The sequence below is a fragment of the Pinus tabuliformis genome, chromosome 9 (assembly GCF_031772625.1).
Source record: "Pinus tabuliformis cultivar Carrire ecotype Pingquan chromosome 9, CPIR1, whole genome shotgun sequence".
NCBI lineage: Eukaryota > Viridiplantae > Streptophyta > Pinopsida > Pinales > Pinaceae > Pinus > Pinus tabuliformis.
Window position 1 is genome coordinate 1,509,341,499 of NC_142307.1, and position 15,431 is coordinate 1,509,356,929.

Here is a 15,431-nt window from a genome sequence, read left to right on the forward strand (position 1 = left end):
GCTGAGCTGCTCGTCCATATAATTAGCTGCTCATGACATCGTAGCTACCCCCTCCATACTTTCCAACGTTGTCCATGCTATCCTGCCTGTCCATAAACATTTCATAAAAGAAGCGTTGTCTGGACATGGTTTCATAAAAGAAGCATTGTCTTGACATGGTAATTTTAGCGTTATCCATCCGCAATCTTTTTTGCTCAAAAAGAGTCCTCTCCACGGTTATTCTCGCTACAGTTTTCCTGTAGGCAAAAAAACTCAATCCTGCAAAATCCCAAGAATATCATCCTCTCGATACAAGTGGTACTCGTTTTTTGCAAGTTTTAATTCTGTGCCACCATATTCAGGAAGAAGAACATGGTCACCCTCCTTGACACTAACAGGAATAGTGTTTCCATCCTTGCTACGAGAACCAGGCCCAACTGATATGACCTTTCTTGAGTTCAACTTGCTAGTGCTCTCTGGAAGCAAAATGCTGCCAACGGTCTTGCTCAGAGCAACACATTTCTCTATCAAAGCCCTATTAAGCAAGCGGATAAGCTTATTCACCATTGGTTTGGTATTGTAAGGGAAGAAACCCTTATAGCTAGAGGCCTTTTATATAGAGACCGTGCAATTGCAAAATCCTTCTGCCTCCACCATCACACAGGCAGCACACAACATTCGGCGTCTGTGGAGACTTGCGTTCGAACGCCATTGTTGTTCATTGTCTTTTTTGTGGCTAAAAGAGGAAGTGAAGCCTGTTTCGACCCTTGATAAAATCAATGAGATTGCATGTTCTGTACATTGGGTTACATTTTCAGTGAACCCAATATAGTGACATGAATGTTGGACTAAACAATGCCAAGAGAAGGACTGACTCTATTGCATAAGCTTGGTGTGGCTTCTCAGTGTGATGTTAAGGCGTGGCTTCTCAGTGTGATGTTAAGGCATGGCTGCTCAGTGTGGTGTTAAGTGCTAGCTTCAATACAAAGCATCCTCTCTGTAATTTCTTCAGATACACCATCGGATAAGTCTAGGATATTGTTCTTACGGTTTGGTCAAATGTTTCCATCATTAATATTATCCAATTGAATTATATAATATGTCAGGACTACGTTCTTCGGCCTTTTAGTGGACACAGTGCTTTATGCTATTGAGGGTTTTTTTTAGTATACTACGATATTCTATACTTTAACATTGTGCAGATGAATGAAAATTGATATTTGAGTTTGCTGTCCAGTCACATCAAAACTATATTTTTTTTCATTAAGAGTAAAAGTTTTGTAGTAGAATTTTTTGCTACAGTATGCATTCAATCATATCCATGGTGGGAATAGTTCTCACTAGCAAGGAGAACTATCCTGAATGGTCTCGGATGATAAAACACACCCTCATTTTCAATGAGTTGTGGAAAGGAGTGTGTGTCAGAGATGGAGACAATGAACCAGTATAGGCTACCTCAGACAAAGAGCTCGATATTTGGGAAAACAAGAACAGAAAAGCTTATGCATTAATCACAGCATCTGTAAATGAAGAGGTGAGTCACCATATTTCGTCATATTCGACTGCCTTTGAAGCCTTACAAAAGCTTAAAGAACTCTATGAATCACATTCTGCACTTGAAGTTGTTCAACTCATGATTAAACTCTTCACTCTTGAACTGAAAAATAATTATCCTCTTGCTCTTGCATCTGAAGTAAAGTCTATAATGCATGATATCAAATCCACTAAGGCTGAATTGGATATTCCTCTTATCACTTTTCTCAAGGCACTTTATCCTACTTACTCCAATTATCTTGAGTCATTGCAAGCAAATGGAAATCTCAAAGATATAGCCTTTGACTCTCTTGTGAAAAAGTTTGTTGAAAGAGAGAAAGCTTTTGGAAAGAAGACAGCCCCCAAATCTTCTAAAGAGGCTATGTGCCTTGCTCATAAAGAAAAGCATCCTTCTCAAGATTCTACAAGAGGAAGAGGTGGTCGAAGAGGAAGAGGAAGATATTTCAGAGGTGGGGGGGCAGACATTCTCAAGGAGAAAAGGCAGATCTGCACTGCATACGCTGCAAAATAAATGGATCACATGATGCCTCTACATGCAAGCTACCATGGGACAAAATTGAGCAGAAAAGAAACCAACAAAAAGGTAAAACTAGTGATACAGACAAAGGTAAAGCACCTGAATCCACTCACTATGTTGTGGCACAATGTAACATTGGAGCAAATGAAGATTTATTTAATGCTTCACTTGCTTCTTGGAAAAATGATTGGTTGCTTGATTCAGGAGAAACCTGCCACATGGCTCATAGAAAAGATTTTTTTTAAGATTTCACTGACAATGTTGATGGAATAGTATACTTTGCAGACCAATCAAAAATCAAGCTATAAGGGCTTGGCACAATCAGGCTTAAACTGCCTGCTCTTCAAGACTTTCTTCTGCATCATGTTCTATATCTCCCACAGCTGAAGAGAAACTTGTTGTCCTTGGTCCACATCCACCAGAAAGGTCACTCAATTCATATGTTTGATGGCAAGCTTGAGGTAAGAAAAGCATCTGACCACTCACTTGTCATGAGGGGAATAGAAGAAGAAAGGCTTCTCAAACTACAAGGAACCTCTGCTCATGCACAACATTTCTCATACAATTCTCATCATGAAGAAGGTACACTTCCATCAAGTTTATTATGGCATGCTAGATTTGGACATTTGAACTATGAAAGTCTTTGCTTGTTGAAGAAAAATGGTGTTGTTGGTTTGCTTGCAATTCCTAGGAAACTTAAGCAATGTGATGCTTGCATTCTAGGAAAGCATAGCAAATAGTCTTTTCATGATTCACATTCAAGAGCACATACAAAACTTGAACTCATTCATTCAGATTTATGTGGTCCAATGCCTGTTCCTTCTGCAAATGGAAATAAATATATCATGACATTTATTGATGACTACACCGGAATGTGTTGGGTTTATTTATTGAAGAAAAAATCTGATGCTTTTCAAACATTCAAGAATTTTCATAAATGGATTGAAAATGATGCACAATATCATATTGGGTCTATTCGCACTGATAATGGAAAAGAATACACATCAAATGAATTTGAAAACTATCTTCACCAACATGGGATCAAACATCAAACAACTGTGCCTTATAATCCCCAACAGAATGGTGTAGCTAAAAGAATGAATAGGACAATCTTAAATATGGTACGATCCATGCTCTTTTTCAAGAATGTAAAGATAATGTTTTGGGCTGATGCTATTCTATGTGCTGCATATATAAAGAATAGATGTCCATCTAATGCTATTAGAAACAAGACTCCTTATGAAATGTGGTATGGACATGTTCCTTCGGTAAAGCATCTCAGGGTCTTTGGTTCCACTTGTTATGCCTTGATACCAAAGGTACATAGAAGCAAACTTGGTGCTAGAAGTCATAAGTGTATCTTTCTGGGATATTCAAACACCTCCAAAGAATACTGCCTCTGTAATGAAGTAAATAAGAAGTTTGTTGTATCTAGAGATGTAATTTTTCTTGAATCATCCAAAATTGACAATGTTGTTGAGCGGCAACTTGATCGCTTCGATAGATTCACAAAAAAAAAATCATTTCAAGAATTTGATAATCAGATTCCACATCTTGAAGGGGGGATTCCTATACTAGATCAACATCTGGAATCTTTTTCTGAAGAACACTCTCCCCCGCATGAAACTCCAACAACAGATTATGCTTTAAGTGATGCAATTGATAGAATTGGGAGACTCAATCTTGACTCAGTCCCAAATAAATCAATGGAGCAGCCTGGACCATCTAAAAAAGGTCCCCCAAAGTGGGTGACAAAGACACTTGAAAGTGTTCATCCTGATGAAGTTGGAAAGACAGGAACCAGAAATTCAAACCGACAAAATGGAGGTGATGTAGATGACTCTAATTCACCTGTTGATATGGATGCTTCTTATGATTTTGAATTGAACTTGTATACAAATTTTGAACTAACTTCCTTCGAAGAAGCTGCTTCTCATGATGAATGGAAAGAAGCAATGCAAAAGGAGTATGATGCCCACATAAAGAACGACACTTGGAAGCTGGTTGATCCTCCATTAGGAACCAAACCAATTGGCTGCAAGTGGGTCTACAAGAACAAGTGTAAAATTGATGGCTCACTTGACAAGCACAAAGCTAGGCTTGTGGCAAAATGTTTTGCATAGAAGGAAGGGGTCTATTATGACGAGACTTTTGCCCCCACAGCAAAATGGGCTACCATCCGGACACTCTTTGCACTAGCAGCTCAGAACGGTTGGAAATTCCATCAAATGGATGTAAAAACGGCTTTCTTGAATGGAGATATAAAAGAGATTGTTTTTATGTCCCAGCCTAAAGTATTTGTTGTGAAAGGACATGAACATAAAGTATGCAAACTTGTGAAGTCCTTGTATGGCCTCAAATAAGCACCGCGAGCCTCGTATGAAAAACTAACTGAGCATCTTTTGAAACTAAATTTCAAACATTTTGATCTTGATGATGAAACTTTATTTGTCGAGAAAGTTGTCAAAATAGTTGTATATCCTGTGGTATATGTAGATGATCTTTTGATGACAGGGAACAATGAAAGCTACATTGCATCCATAAAGAAGGAATTGGGGAAAAGTTTTGAAATGACTGATTTGGGCTATGTTCATTACTATCTTGGCATTGAAGTAACCCAACATCCAAAGTCCATATTTCTTTCTCAAAAGAAATACATTGGAGATCTGTTGAACAGGTTTGGCAAGACAGAGTGCAATCCTCTTACTACTCCAATGGAACAAAACTTAAAGCTCACATCTATTGAAGGAAATGAATTTGAGGATGCAAAAAAGTATAGATAGCTTGTAGGAAGTCTCAACTACCTAACTACCACCAGACCAGACATTTCATTTGCTGTTGGAATCCTCTCCAGGTTTATGCAAAACCCTTGTGAGGGACATTGATCTGCTGCAAAAAGAGTTCTAAGGTACTTGAAGGGAACTCAAGAGTTTGGAATCAAGTATACATAGGTGGATGACTTCATCTTGATTGGATACTCTGATTCAGACTTCGATGGGATATGATATGGGTCTTGGATCAGGAGCTGTCTCCTGGAGATCACATAGACAATCAGTTCCAGCGGATTCCGCAACAGAAGCAGAATACGTGGCAGCAGCTGAAGTAACAAAAGAAATTGTGTGGCTCAGGAAAATTCTTGAAGATTTGTAGGTAAAACAAGTACAATCAACTCCACTCATGATTGAAAATACCTCTGCAATAAAGTTTGCCAAGAACCCAAAGTTCCATGATCAAACGAAGCACATCAATACTAAATATCATCTGATTCAACATCATGTTGAGGCCAAAACAATCCATCTCTGTCATTGTTCCACAAATGAGCAAATTACAAACATCTTCACCAAAGCGCTTGGAAGAGAAAAACATGAACGATTCAGAATGATGCTTGGACTCACCAACATCCCTTCAGATTAGGGGGGGAATGTTGACACTTAATCCTTGTGATTGGGTGAATTTATGTAAATAAATAAATTAGAAATATGAACAGTCACCGGGAGATGGACTGAACAGTCTCTCCCTCATGTATATAATAAAGGCCTACCTGATGGAATAATACAGTCGAATCATTTTTTCTTTATGGAGTTACTGCCTGGCCTGACAGTCTCCACCTGGTATCCTTTCTACTTCTCTAATTGTGGATGCTCCACAACTTTCAGAGGTTGATTATTATCTTCTTGGGAGGATCTATCCACTGGGTCTCCTCTCTGCTTCTCTAATTGTGGCCACTGCAAAACTTTCTGAGATTGCTTCTGAGGCTCCTTTTGAGGTTTCATGTTGCGAGGTAATTCATGCTCCCTCTCAACCACAAAGTCTCTAATATTTTCCTTTGTCCTCAAGACATTACATGCATCTTGTATGTCAAGTGCATATAGGTTCTTGACTTGCACAAAAATCTATTTCATTTGTCCTGACGTCATAAAATTTTCTTAAAAAGGAGCTAATTTTAAATCGATGATATCTCCCTCATCGACACTCTGATTCAGATGTCTTTTTTTGTGAATTTGGGAATTGTTTCGCAAGGAATCTAGATATGCTATTTTTTTGGAAAATTTTCAACAAAACGTTTCATATTTTCTATGCAAACTCGCCGCCTCAAAAATTTATCCTCTAATACCATGTAGATTTTTACTGTAGATTCAACAACTTATCTGATTTTTTAAAGCACAAGACAAGAATCTAGTTTACTCTTCAGTGGAAACCAAAATTTGTCGATGAAAACAATAAGAAGAAAAGGAATAATTTAAATCACACATAACATAATATTTATCTAGGGAAAGCAATTTCTAAAAACACCAACTATCTATACTGCATTAACCAGAAGGTTTGAGAATAAAATAAAATGCTTGTTCATCCTGAACAGTTCCTGAACTAGTACAATCTAACTCTCTTCTTCCTAGGCTGACTCTAGCCAATTTACTAACCTTCCAAGGAACTAACTCCTTGCGCAATCCCTAAGCAAATTAGCCTCTATTTAATGAGGAAATTACCTCTCCATAACTATGAAATCCAAACACAGGCCCTCAACTGATTGCATGCACCATCTCTACAAATCGGAAAATTATACAACTGATAGTACATTGTCCCTGAACTCTAATCTCAACTGAGTCTTCCTCTGAACTAACATGCATGCATTATATATGAGTGAATCTTCAGTTAACTAGTGTGGTACTTGTGATGCACTAGTGCACTACTCCGCTACTAGACCTCTACTATTTCCTCCAACAATTAGAACTAGTTTAATTGACTATAACTCAGTTAGATAGAGTTATCTAATTGCACTCAAAATAATTCAACATGTGCCCCTAAACTTTAGGGATCACTCTGCATGACTCTGGATAGACTTCCAACTCAAATTTCCTAGGCCCATTAAGTTAGTTCAACTTAATTAACTATTTCAAGTTGTTATGAGAATAGAATTTCGATTTAATTCCTAATTAAATTCAAGGACAAATTAGATTGGAATTTATAGATGTTATTTTCAACATTTCTTGTTGTTATTTCCAACATTATTTATATGTTTTTTCATATCATGAAACAACAGGTCTTCCTTTAATTTATGAAACATTCAATATCATGGTGTATCTATGTAGGGCTAAGTGGTCCTTAAAACAAGTCTGATAATAACTTCTTTAGCCAAACTTCTTCCCAACAGACTTTGCTCACAATAACATACTTAGCTTCAACACTACTAAAAGAAATTGTATCTTTCTTTCTGCTCATCCATGGGACCATGGAAGCCCTGGGGATGAAGCATCCACCTGCTAGGCTTCTTATGTATGTCTCACTACCACCCAATCTGAATCTATATATCCCATGACTTGGATTTCATTACCAATATTCCAGAGGTAGTGATGTATTATTCCATGCAAATATCTGAGGATATGCTTGGCTACAATCCACTGATCATTTTTTGGCTCCATTTGAAACTAACTGAGGAAATTCATTGCAAAAGAAATGTTTGGTCTCATATTTACGAGCTACATGAAGGACCCAATCAACTATATATAGCAAGTAAGATCCACTGGAATAGACTCTTAACTACTCAACTTCTTTAAATTTGTAATGATAGGATTCGTCATAGGCTTATGCTCCATCATGCAAACTTATTAAGTATCTTGATCACATATTTATCTTGACCAAGATATACCTCACCTAGTTTATGCCACACTTCTAGTCCCAAGTAATAAGGCATAATCCTATTATCCTTCGTATCGAACTCGATGTCTAACTACTTCTTTCATTCTTGAATCCAATGCTCTACATTTGTAGCTATTAGATCATCCACATACAAGAGTATGATAAATGGTTCACTATATACCACCCTAATATATAAGTTATGATATGCAATACTCTTGGTAAAACCAAGTCTCAATAGATATGCATATCTTCTTGAAATACCAAGCTATAGGTGCTTGCTTTACACCATATAAAGATTTTGTCAACCTGAAAACATGAGTCTCCCTCGAATTTATTTCAAATCCTTGAGGTTTCTCAATGTAAGCCTCCTCATCTATTGTCCCATTTGGTAAATTTTTCTTGACATGCATTTTATGCATTTTCCATCCCATAGTAGTAGTCAACAAAATAAGTGAGCTTATTATTGTATATCTAGTTGTGGGTGAAAAGGTTTCCTTGTAATCAATTTGTTCTTTCTCTAAGAAGCCTCTTGCTACAAACCATTCCTTTTATCTACCAATGCTTTCATCTACAGTTTTCTTTATCTTGTAAATCCATTTGGAAGTGACTATAGACCTGTCACTTGGCCTATGGACAATCTGCCAAACGTAATTCTTTATTATGGGTTGGTAATCTTCTTACATTGAATTTCTCCACTCTTTATGTTTATTTGTATCCGCATAGGAGGAAGGCTTCACTTCAATAATATTTGTCATATATGCAACATGCCTAGAATAAATCTTTAGTATTTTACTTTTCCTTAACTTCTGTAATGTTGAATGTCCTTTCGCTTCTTGTAGAGTAGTTCTCAACCAAGTAGGCCTCTTTCGATTTTCTAGAATAATCACTTGTTGTATCGGCTCACTTAGACCTTCAACATCTCCTTGAGTTGATGTATGATCTTGAAAATAATTGTCCCTTGAGACATCCTCAAGGAAACATATCTCTTATTCATTAGAGTCAACCAGAACATCCTTTATTTTTTGTAAGATATGTTCTCAACAAAGATGACATCCTTGGTTACTTCAATTCAATGAGCCTCCTTAACATAGATTCTATACACCTTTGATGAACCACTATACCCAACTTCTTTCTCTTGTCCTTAGCTATATAATTATAAATATGACACCCAAATATTGGAACGTGATCCACACTTGGCTTCTTTCCCGTAAATACTTCTTTAGGAGTCACGTTGTTGAGGATTCCATGAGGACTTTGATTCTGCAAGTAAACAGTTGTCATACATGCTTCTCCACATAGAAATTGAGGTATATCTTGATCATGAAGCATGGACCTAACACATTCTTCAATAGTTCTATTCTTCCTTTCAACCACACCATTCTATTCATCATTATAGGAAATGATAAGCTCCCTCTTGACCACAACTTCCTTGAAAAAATATGTAAGCTCTTTGGAGGTGTACTCTCCACCATTATCTAACCTTATAGTTATGATATTGATCTCAGTTAGATTCTCCACCTCATTCTTGAACTCATAAAACTTTTTGAATACCTCATCCTTGTTCTTGAATACATATAACTAAGTTTTCCTTGAGAAATTGTCAATGAAGGTTACATAATATTGATTCCCACCAAGAAAATTAAATTTCAAAGGTCGAAATTCAGCTGAATGTATGAGATATAGAACTTCCTTAGATCTATTATCACTTCTTACAAATGGATTCTTTACATTCCTTCCTAGAGAAAATCCCTTACAAGTCCCTTCGTGTTCTTCCTTTCTTTCAAGGATGCCATTAATGATTTGACTTAAGATGAAAAAATATTATAATGAAGCTTTCCATACCTTCTATGCCATACTTTGGAATGGATCACATCCAACTAGACTAGGGCATGAGATAGAGGTGTAAAAGATGTATATAATGTCCCCTCATGGATCTCAATCACCTTAGCATCATGAATATTAAATACCTTACCCCAAACCAAAACGTTGCCATCAACAAATGAAACTATATCACCCTTATCCTGTAGAGAAGAAATAGGAAGTAAGTTTTTCTTCAAACCCGTAACACATAAAATATTATTGAGGTGAATGCTTCAACCAGACTCGAGCTCCAATCAAGTAGATCCAATCCCTTTCACTCGATACCTCTTCTTGTCTCAAATTTTGATTGAATGAGAGGAATTTCCTTTAGAGAGAGTTTGAATTTGATTGCATTCTCTTGTCATATGTCTGGAGGCACCACTATCAATAACCCATACATTCTCATCCTTGAAAGTGTCAGATAAAGTCGAAAACAAAATTCCATCCACTACTTCCTTTGTGATCTTGGATATCATATTTAACAGGAAATCCTACATAGATGTAGCGATATTTCCAAGAAAATTGAAACCATTTCTTATAACCTTTGCCATAGTTCCAACTAAGATTTGATCTCTTGTCTCCTTCTTGCACCTTAGCTCTGATTCCAATGTTCAAGAATCATGATACTTATGCATTATAGATGATTTTCCTTAACTTACTTATGATATGTGTTGGCCTTTTATTACTTTATTATATATTTTTTCATAAATAAAATGCCAAAACAATGAAGATCACAACAAGAGAAAGTACACAAGACATAGGCTCCAATCCAAGAAAAAACCCCTTGTTAGGTCCCTATAATACAAGTGTATTTCCTTATTATTATCGTCATTGTAGCCCTTTATTATAATTATTGTGCACATGTTGTCCCCATATCAGTATTATTGTGCCCCATAGAAGCCCACTATTGTTATTGTTGTGCCCTTATATTATTATTGTTATGTCACCTCTTATTATATTGTGACCCCTTAGACTCCTATATAGAAAGGAGGTTTTTTCATTTGAATAATACAATAATTATTCATTTCTGTATTGTAAAGGAGGTTTCCCCCTCGAAGAGGCTGATTTTGAAGTCATTGATCGATCTTTTATTTTGTGAGTTGGTTTCATAACATTTGGTGTCAGAGCATTGGATTCTAGGGTTTCACTGCTCCAAACAGGTCATCGTGGAATTAACCTTTTTTATACGAAGTTGCAGAAGCTAAAATTAAAACCCATTTTCACTAAAAGCCTGATGAACCTCAAGACTAAACTTCATATCTTGTTCCACTATATTTTTGGAGATATGATCCAAGTAATTTAGTGTTTTTGTAGGTTGCCGAATTACATGCCAAACAAGTGACCTTGGGAAAATCATCATAAATTTCTCTCTGAGAATCAGATTGAAATTTTGTAAGAAGTTACAAAAATATTACATACTATAGTTTTTTTGGTAACGTTTTCCAGTAGGAAGGTTGAAATTGTGACACATGGAACTCCATACAAGTTTTCTCTATGGAACTAGTCTATAATCAAGACATCATGGGATATTTTGCATACCTCTTTCTTGGAGAATCCAATTTTGATCATAATTTTAGGGTTTGAAAGAGCACTCAGAGTTCTACCATAGGATTAAATTTTAGACCTTGGGGATCCTAAATTACATAGATATAATAGATTCAATATCGAGCTCCTACAAAGCAAAAAAAAGTGTGTTGTCTTTTTAGACATTTCATAAGTTTTGTTTGAAAAATTAGTTTGAATTAATTAAAATGGAATGGTGAATAAAATTATCATTAATTTATGCCTTGAAGAAATAAAATTGCAACACCTAGTAAGCAACCCAGAAGATCTACTATGACTCATGAAGAAGAGGAATAAATGCAACATGATATTTTCAAATTATGAGACCAAGTGCAACAAATTTCATTATCACAAAAGGTAACAAAAGCTAAGATGAATTCTAATATGGATGGAATGGAAACTAAGATGGATGGTATTAAAGGCAACATTGAAGATTTGAAGAAAGACATGGAAGGTTTGAAGGGAGGTTTGGAAAATTTGCTACAAGAAATTCTTCCTAACAGAGAAAAGGTAGTAGAGGAAACTCATGATGAGAACAAAAGAAATTTTAATCATGATTTCATAGACTCTAATGCTAGATTGAAGAATCACCATATTCCAAACAACGATATGAGGAATTTTGATGGCAAGGATCCCGTAACATGGATACTACATATGGAGCAATAGTTTGATCTCCACAATGTGCAAAAAACACAAAAGGTATGCATTGCAAAGTTATATTTAAAACCCAATCAGTTTGTATGGTATCGATGGATTTTCTCTCATAAACAAATTGTAACTTGGTCAATTTTTATGTAGGAAATGATAACACATTATGAGGATACAAAAAGCAACGCCCTCTTTAGCCAATTAATAAATATCAAACAAAACGGTTCAATGTTGGAGCACATTAAGAACTTTCAAAAATTGAATAGAAGGGTAAATGGTATTCGAAAGGAGCATAGGATTGATGTGTTCATAGGGAATTTAAAGGATAACATCCAATCTGATGTTTTCCTTTGGGAACCTAATTCACTGGACAACGCATTCAAGCTGGCAAGAAAAAATGAAAGAAAAAATTATGGCAATAAGGAAGCGTACTACTCACAAGTATAAAGATGGAAGTCTTGTTGTCCCTAGTCTTCCACAACCTACAAGGTTCACACCACAACAATTGGAAGAAAAAAGAGCAAAAGGGCTTTGTTATAGTTATGATAGAAAATACACTAAAGGTCATAAGCACACTGAGAAGAAATTATTTTACATAGATTATGAAGAGGAGGAAGAAAAGGAACAAGAAACGTCAAAAGAAGAGGATATATACCAGGAACCAACCCTAGAGAAAGAAGAAATGAATCCAACCATATCCTATAATGCATTGGTAGGAATTACCACACCTCAAACCCTCAAGATAAGAGGACATATCAAGAAGAAAAAGGTAATAGTGTTGATTGATTTGGGTAGTACCCATAATTTTATTCATTGTAAGATAGCCAAGGAATTGAATAGCTTCCTAAATCCATCACAAAAGTGTCAAGTGATGCTTTCAAATGGAGGAAACATAAATTTCTCTAGAAAGTGCCATAATATCAAGTTATGCATGGGAGAATATGTATTGAATATTCCAATGCTTTCCATTCCAATGGGTGGGGCTGATGTTGTACTAGGCGTCCAATGGCTACAATCTTTGGGTAAGGTAGCTTTTAATTTTCAAGAACTTTTCTTGAATTTTTTTGGGGAAGGAAAGGAATTTGAATGAAGTGGTATCTTGGGGAAACTAGGAAAGATAGTCAACTCTAACAACATGTCAAGTCTTCTAAAGAAAGAACAATGTAGAAAAACATGTACATCCACAAGATCATGTAATCTACTAAAACAAGAGACAATAATATACTTCTACTCTTTACAGCGGAAGCCCATAAACATTTAGCAAAGAATAATCAATAGAGGGAGAGAATCAAAAGCACATAGCACAATAAATATCTGGGGAAATCCACAGCTCAAAACTCCACTATCTGTTTTGTATTAATCCAGAAAACCAAGATGAAATTACAATTCTTGTTCTCTCTAGAACAATCCCAACGCTCAACAAATTCAATCTCCAAGTCCTAAGAAAGATCAAGTCCAACTCTTAACCAGTTCACAAGCTATCCAGGTCTCTATTCTAGTGTGTACTTCTTATGAAGGATGGCTTGTATTTAAAGGGAAATAGAGCCTCTAAAAATAACACAATCCCTCAAGGATCAGTTCCTGAATGCATGTACTATTAGCGAAACTTAGAAAAATATAAAACAAATAGTACAATTTCCATGTACTCTAGTCTCAATTGGGTCTTTCTCAGAATCGACATGAATGAGTTTCTAATGGTGGAATCTTTCGTTAACTAGAGTAGCACTAATTAGGTCACTATTGTCCCAATGGACCGTTTACTCACTATTAGTTCTTGAAACTAATTGGAACTAATTTAACTGGATTTAACTCAGTAAACTGAGTTAACTAATTACAACTCATTCATAACTCATCGTTAACTCCTATAAGTTAGGGAGAACATATAGATGTCATCTAAAATACTTCCAATTCAAATTTCCTAAATTAATTAAGTTAATTAAACTTAATTAATTATTTTCAAATTTGTATGAGAAAAGAATTTTATTTTAATTCACAGTTTAATTCAATGACAAATTAAACTAGAATTTCTTGTTTTCATTTCTCAACAAACAACTGGGCATAATTGCAAAATTTTGTTCACTATAGGTTCCCACATCGAAATCATCTATTTCTCCAGATCTCCAAAAAGTTTTGGACAATCACTCCAAGGTATTTTAGACTCCAAAAGGCCTCCCACCTATTCATGATCATGATCATGCTATTCATTTAATTTCAGGAAGTGTTCCTAGAAACATCAAGCCTTAAAGATATCCATATGCCCATAAGAGTGAAATTGAATGTATGGCTGTAGAATGCTAGAAAAATGCTTCTCCTATTCTTTATAATCTGCTTGCAAAGATAATTCCAAGACCCAAGCACTTAGTCAGCCCCCAACAAAATCTGCTCCAAGGTAGCTTCCAAACTTCGACCTAATGCAACTCTGTCCCAAAATTTTGTCTCTAAAATTTCAACCTCCTACAACTATAGCTTCAAAAACCCTAGCTTTGCATGTGTGAAGAGATAGAGAGAGAGAGAGAGATTTAGCCCAAGAACCATTTCCTTTGCCTTCCTTTATTTTTTCTTCTAGCTCTTCTTCTCCTTCGCTATTGTAAATCAAATTTCTTTTGGATGATTTTCTCAAATGAACTTGAGCTCCTTGTATTTATATCCTCGTCGAGGGTTTGAAAATCCCTTCTTTAGGGTGACTTTATCTTGGTCTTGGGCTGATTTTTTCTTGGGATACAAAATGGCTTTTTTTGTATAAAATAAATATCTTTCTTTATTATAATGAGGCCACATGGGACTATGACACATGACCAATAACATTCTTTATCCTAGAAGGACCTATAAAACCTAAAAGCATGAAGAACATGCTTTTGACTCAAGCTTGAGTATGAAACCCATACTCCAAAAAAATATAATTTCTATTTCTTTCTTTTTCTTTATTTATAAACAATATACACTGCCATGATTACAATTAGGTCATTATGAAGACTGAACCTAGTTATAATTTTCAATAGTATCAGAGCACCCATTTTCAACACTCAAATTGAATGGGCCTAGCAAGATAAAAATTTATATCTCTATTATGAATTTGTATGGCATTAGAGAAATATTTAAATATTGGACCCTTGGAGATAATATTTATCTCCATCATTGTGTGGACTACCACTCTATGTTATATAAAGGATGATTGTTTATTGTGTGCCTATTGTGGATTGGGTGTTTTGTTCCTACACATGGTGATATAAGAATTATGACATGATGAATGATTGGAAGTATAGGTCGTTGATATGTTTTTTTTCATAACTGGAATATTAACTTGATAATTAATGTTTCAGATAGCCTCAAATTGATATTCTTATTATATATAAGGCAACATGATTTCTAAATATGATTATTTATATATTTGGTTGGTTAATGGTTATGTGTGTGTAACAACACATAATAAGATACCAAGGAAATTTGAGAATGTAAAATAATGAGTAGTAGGATCGTGTAGTATGACACTGATAGATTCTAGGATGGTTATGAGGAAGAGCCAGTTGGAAAGAGAAGAGAGGAAGACTCTCTAAATTGATTGAAACCCTTATAAGTTTAAGGGTTGAGCTAAGAAATTGTAAGGATGAAAATGAGAATATTTTCAACACTGAAGGGAAGAAGGAATAATTAAATGTATTTGTATTATAGGTCT

The 15,431-nt window shown here is 35.5% G+C and overlaps 1 pseudogene; it reads right to left on the minus strand.

Moving 5' to 3' along the window:
- Positions 1 to 252: 252 nt before the first annotated feature.
- On the minus strand, positions 253 to 546 carry LOC149154329 (10 kDa chaperonin, mitochondrial pseudogene; annotated as a pseudogene).
- Positions 547 to 15,431: the final 14,885 nt, after the last annotated feature.